At 34.0% G+C, this 6,181-nt stretch overlaps 1 long non-coding RNA gene across 1 annotated transcript; it reads left to right on the top strand.

Annotated features, from left to right (window-relative positions):
- The first annotated feature begins 3,217 nt into the window (after window positions 1-3,217).
- On the top strand, window positions 3,218-5,051 carry LOC139129173 (uncharacterized). Its single transcript, XR_011551535.1, has 3 exons — window positions 3,218-3,355; window positions 4,003-4,105; window positions 4,917-5,051. It is a non-coding gene; the product is annotated as an uncharacterized lncRNA (long non-coding RNA).
- Window positions 5,052-6,181: the final 1,130 nt, after the last annotated feature.

Raw genomic sequence — 6,181 nt, 5'->3', positions numbered from 1 at the left:
GATTCGCTACAAAGTTGATCACACCAAGATATATCAGCTTTGAAAGATATTAAGGGGTGACCTGAAAGATAATTACTAATTTGCATGTTTAATGAAATTTCCTAATTAGGAGTATATATCTGGATTTACTTGATCAAAATTGACAAAACTTGGTATGCATATTGAAGATACTATGATTTAACGTTATTGAAAGTCATTAAGCATTTTACTTCATCCAAATCCTAATTTGCATATTTAATGACCTTTTGAAATTAAGGCTATATATTACATGACCAAAATTGATGAAACTTGCTTTGTACATTAAAGATACTATGATAGAATATGATTAAATGTCATTAAGCATTTTTACATCAGCCATCCTAATTTGCATATTTTATGAACTTTCCTAATGAGGGGTATTTATCTGAATTGACGAGACCAAAGTTGATGAAACTGGGTATGTACATTAAAGATACTATCATAGAACATTATTGAAAGTCATTAAGCATTTGAAGTTTAGCCAATTCCTTATTTGCATATTTAATGAACTTTCATAATCAGGGATATTTATCTGTATTGACAAGACCAAAGTAGACGAAACTTGCTATGTACATTACAGATACTTTACTTACTTTACTTTACTTTATTGCTCAACAACACACTCAAGGAGTGCGGTAAGGCAAAAATTACAAAACTCAGCAAACACTGGATGAAGCTGCTGCTGGGGGAGGAACTAACGTACAAGAAATAAATTTGGCAAGAGGTAGTTTGTTTTCGTGAGTAAAGATATACATGAACTTTTCTCTATCATTCAAATCAAGAAAGCCAGGATTATACAAACTAGTGGATGAAAATAGACTATCTCGATAAGCTCTGTATTTTGGACATTCTATTACAAAGTGAAATTCATCCTCAACTAAAGACTTACAATGCTTGCAGAATCTTTCATTTGCAGGAACTTTTGGAATTGACCTTCTACCCAGTTCTATTTGTAGGTTGTGATCCGAAATTCTTAGTTTTGTCAGCCACCTCCTATAGGTAAAAGATCTTATATCTAGCAAGTAACTTTCAAATTCAAATTTTGTCTTAAATAGTCTGTAAGTTCGGAGCTTATTCCTCTGCATTCCACACTTCCTTGTATCATTATGAATATTTCTCAACCATGTTTGATCATAAGTTTCACATAAACTATCATATACATTATTAACTGTGGAATTGATATTGCAAACACAAGACCATATATCACTCCCACTGTAAGAGTTCAAAATGCTTTGTATATAATTAGACCAATCTGAATTCAACCTTGATGTATAAGCAGATCTCAGTAAGATGTCATCTGATAAAACTAATCTATGCCAGTATTTGAGCATGTGCTTTATCACCATAAAGTGAATTGGATATCTACCCAGCTCTCCAACAACACCATCAGACGTTGCATATTGTTTAGAGACTCCTAGGATAAATCTATAAAAAGATATACTAACATCATTGAGAAAGTTACACTTGTCATTAATTTCATGTCCCCATATTTCACAGCCATATGTCATAATAGGAACAATTAAACTATTAAAGAGTGATAATGCAACTTTACAGAAAGTGAACCATTCTGAAGGCCCTTACGAAGGCTGAAAAGAGCTTCCATTGCCTTCAATTTAAGATTATGAAAATTACCTTTGAATTTACCACTTGGGGTAATGACAAAACCAAGGTAACAGTACTCTTTCACTAAGTCAAGAGTCACTCCATTGTAAGTGAGTGTAACTCCTTTTACAAGATGATTACTTTTGTTAAACACAATAACTTTCGTCTTCTTTATATTAATAGACAATTTCCATTCACGACAAAAACTATGAAGTTTATGTAAGCAGCTTTGTAAGCCTGTTTCAGATTCTGAAATCAATAAAAGATCATCAGCATACATTAGACAATTGATAAGGAGTTTACCAAGTTTGATAGGACAGTCCTGACTGGAACCATATGTACTGGGAAGATCATTTATAAAAATATTAAACAAAGTTGGACTTAAGTTACACCCTTGCTTAACTCCTAAATTGGAGTCAAATTCTTCAAATTCTTATGATATGACATTATTGAAAGTCATTAAGCATTTTTACTTCATGCAGCTCCTAATTTGCATATTTCATGAATTTTTGAAATTAGGGATATATATTTGAATTCACATGACCAAAATTGATGAAACTTGCTATGTACATTAAAGATACTATTATGTAGGCTAACTTTATTGAAAGGCATTAAGCATTTTTGCTTCAGCCAATTCCTAATTTGTGTATTTTATGAACTTTCCTAATTAGGGATATATACTTGGATTAATTTGATCAAAATTGGCATAACATGCTATGTACATTGATGATTATACCAGGTTATATCAATATTAAAAGTCATTTCACATTGAAGTTTTCATGTCAGCTAATTTATAGTTTGCATATCTAATGAGCTTTCAAAGTTTGGAATATATAGTGTGAAGGACTTGACCAAAGGCAATTACACTAATCTTGCTTTATAAGTGGTGATACAATGACACTAGCAGTCAAAGATATTAATATTTTTTTCAGCTAATTACATATTTCAATACTTAATGACCTATAGAGTTAATCTGTGGTGAATTATGTTCATTAGGTGATCATAATACTTTCAATGAAGTTGCAAACATGTGGCAAAGGTTCAAATTTACACATACATGTAACTGTAATATATAATGAAACACGTGAGCATTTACAGTTCATATCTGGTTTTTGATTAGCAACTATGGGACAATTCCTTTACTTCCCAGTTTGTATAAGCTTACGTATGTGCCGCCCGAGGTGGGTATTTCAACAACTGGGTCTAAAATTGGGGTGTTAATTGAATTGTAAACCAGGGTCTAAAATGGGTTTATTTTTGAGTGCCAATCCATAACAAGCAAGACCGAATTTCAACCGTCTGTTCCAATCTTGCATGGCACCACAACTGGCTCATATCTGCAGTCCATGACAATCTGCAATCTTTTCTGTGGTAGGGGAACTGTGAAAGACTCAAAGAGATCCTCGTAGCTTTAGCCAAATTAGATGTCAACTTTATATGTCAGTGATAACCACAACTACATTGTACATTGGCATGAGGGCTTGTCCTGGATACAACACTATGTGGGAAAGAAGAATGTCATTCCAGTGATTTAATAAATGAATGAATATAACTTCTTCAACTCTAATTTATTTCATAAATACAGGTGTGAGACATTTATGGGTTTTGTCAGACTGAAATACATATTCTCCAACCACCACCATCCCTCAAAGGACATTGCACTATCATTCAGTAAACTGCAACAGTTACGCTTTATCCTGAGTGGAGGGATTTGGAAAGATGGTCATAATTACAGGTATGTAGATACGCCATAAGCACACTGATATATTTTTTTACAGACAGAATATTTAATTATTCTTTCAACATGCCATGGGGATTTGGATAAGAAAATGAAGTTTATAAACAGAAACAAAATACTTTAGTCACAAGCAATATTGGTGACAGTTAGTGTCCCACTGACTGTGTTCCTCAGTCTATGCAGAATCAGTATAGGTCAAAATGCAGTTTACCTGTGACTGTAACATTTTAAATGGTTTTTTGGTAGAAAGTGTATTTTTCGGTCAGATCCTGTTAACTTACAAAACAGTTAATGTGATTGCTGTAAATTGTTGTGACAAGTGTTCAGTGATCTCCTTGATAGGATCTAATTGAACAAACCATTAAAAAGTTAAATCATTTGATGTTCAGAACGTTCTCTTCAATTTTTTCTCCAATCACTTCCTGACAAGCTTTGAGTTATGGCTTGTATCCATTCTCTTGTATTTATTTTGTGATGAATTTCAGGAAATTCTCTTTTGATTGAATATTTTTTTCTTTGTCATCACCATCCTTTCTGATATGATGAAGATAGTAAATTTTCACATAAATTTGTTACTTTGTTTCGCATGATAAGTAAATTTTACTGTGACATTCGATCTAATGGTATTTAATATTTTAATGAAGATGGTGTGGTCCAGCTGTAAAGAAGATGTACAAAAGTGATGTTACCCAGAATTTCCTCAATGGGAAGAGTAAATGTGCACTTCTTGGGCCTGTTTTGAAGAAGGTTAGTTGATGTCATACTGGACAATACAATAGTCAAAAGTTACGGTGTCTTTAATACTTGACTGCAGGCTCTTTATAGGGAATGCATTGTCATGGAAGGGTGTTTGTCTACTTTGAACAGAAAATGATAACTGTGAAAGAGAGTAGAAAAAAGCACGCAAAGCATGAACAGTGGTATAATATAATATAGGGTTATTCACAAAATATGGCCCTGTATGGATGAGGGCTCTGTGAGTGACATATTGGACGAGCCGAAGGCGAGTCCAATACGTCACTCACTGAGCCCGAGTCCATACAGGGCCGTATTTTGTGTATAACCCTATTATTATACACCTCCCTCCATTAATCGTCCGTATAAACTAATTCTATGGTAAATTTTGAGGGATGCGGCACGCGCGATATGAGTGGAACGCGCGCGATTGTTGAAATAAAATTGCTACAAACCCCAAACAGGCACGTCGCGCGTCTCCCGTATTTGGGACTCCGCGTACTATACAAAATACGGAAAGTTATTGGACGGTCAAACTCCCATAGGTTACGGCAGTAGGTGTATAATAATACACTTTATGTTCCCATTGATATTTATTGTATTCTGTCATCCCAAGAAATTATGCAGCACTTCAGTTATAATATGTGCAAAATTTATCAAATTTGCCAATAGAGATAAGCAGACCTAATTAATGACCCTCTTCCATCTATGTTCAAGTTATGTCTTTAATTATTCACGTATGACAAATACATGTAGATTCTAATTCTGTCACATGTCAAATATATATACATGTACCTTTAAATGGTATTACCTTTTTTTGCAGTTAACAGAAAGTGAGCTTTCTGAAGATGAAACCAGAATACTGAATAGGTCAGATAAGTAATAGTTTAATTTTTTTTTAGTATGGGTACACACGCTTCAAATGTAAACAATTGGGTTTCAATGCAAGAAGTAGCATACATGCCTTCAAATTAATTAGTATGTAAATTTCACTGACAGTCTTGGTTACTGTCATCAGTGTCAAGGAAAAAATGGCTTTCCTGTCATAGTTGTCTACCAATGTCATTGACATTAGTGGCCACGACTTTGGAATTTTATCCTCGACACGTAGCATTGAGGAAGCTTTTGCAGTTGTTCTTCCTAGGGCTCAAAATTCTCTTTTCTGTAACAATACAGCTCTCTCCTGCATCAGTTTTGCTCTCTCTTTCCTACATCCTTGGTTTGGATGGTGTTGCTGAGGCACTCATGTCATTCACATTATTAATTGACATGGAATATGGAAAGTGGAAGTTGCAAACATCAATAGCATGACGTCACATAGAATAAGGGGTGTCCATTTATGTGGTTAATCAATTGTACTAGTATCCAAATAATAAGATTTTCTTTCTATCACCACAGGAGTCTGAGGTGTTGGGACATAAGTGACTTCGCAGATGTCAAACAGTAATACTGAAATGGAATTCTTTAAGGCAATTGACACAACAAAAGGAATTATAAACTCTGGTGCATACTTGGCATATCATACCACAGATGGACAGGTGATTATGATAATTCAAATGAGGAAAGACTTGAATACATTATTTAATCAAATTATCTGATAAATACTCTTGATTTACTATTACAATATTGTGACAAATTAGTTGACATCCTGCAAACATTAATGACGTACTGTAGTCATTTATTGCAGTAACGTTTCGTGGCAAATTTAGACACCTAGATACCCCAAATCCAACGTTTCAATATTACATTGTGCAAATTAATTTATGTCTGTAATATACTTTTGCCAAAAAATATCTGTTTGCTTCAGATTAGGTTTTTAAGGTACCTAGAGCTTTGATTAAATAACAACAAAATTAGAACAACACATTGAGTCTTTTGGCACCTTTTAGATCGAGAAAACTTCTTTTTCCCTGGAAATGACATATCCAAATGCCCAGAAATGTGATGTTATAATTGTATCTCTGTACACTTGTGAACTCCATTATTTTCAAAATGACTGATGATCTCTTCACTCAATAAGGTTGTCATGAAAATACCGCAAAGGATGCACACGGACATTGGTGCAATGTATCGCCTGACGCAAAGCAG

Source organism: Ptychodera flava, unplaced genomic scaffold, assembly GCF_041260155.1.
Source record: "Ptychodera flava strain L36383 unplaced genomic scaffold, AS_Pfla_20210202 Scaffold_97__1_contigs__length_338755_pilon, whole genome shotgun sequence".
Classification (NCBI taxonomy): Eukaryota; Metazoa; Hemichordata; class Enteropneusta; family Ptychoderidae; genus Ptychodera; species Ptychodera flava.
This window is presented reverse-complemented; position numbering and strand designations above follow the sequence as displayed.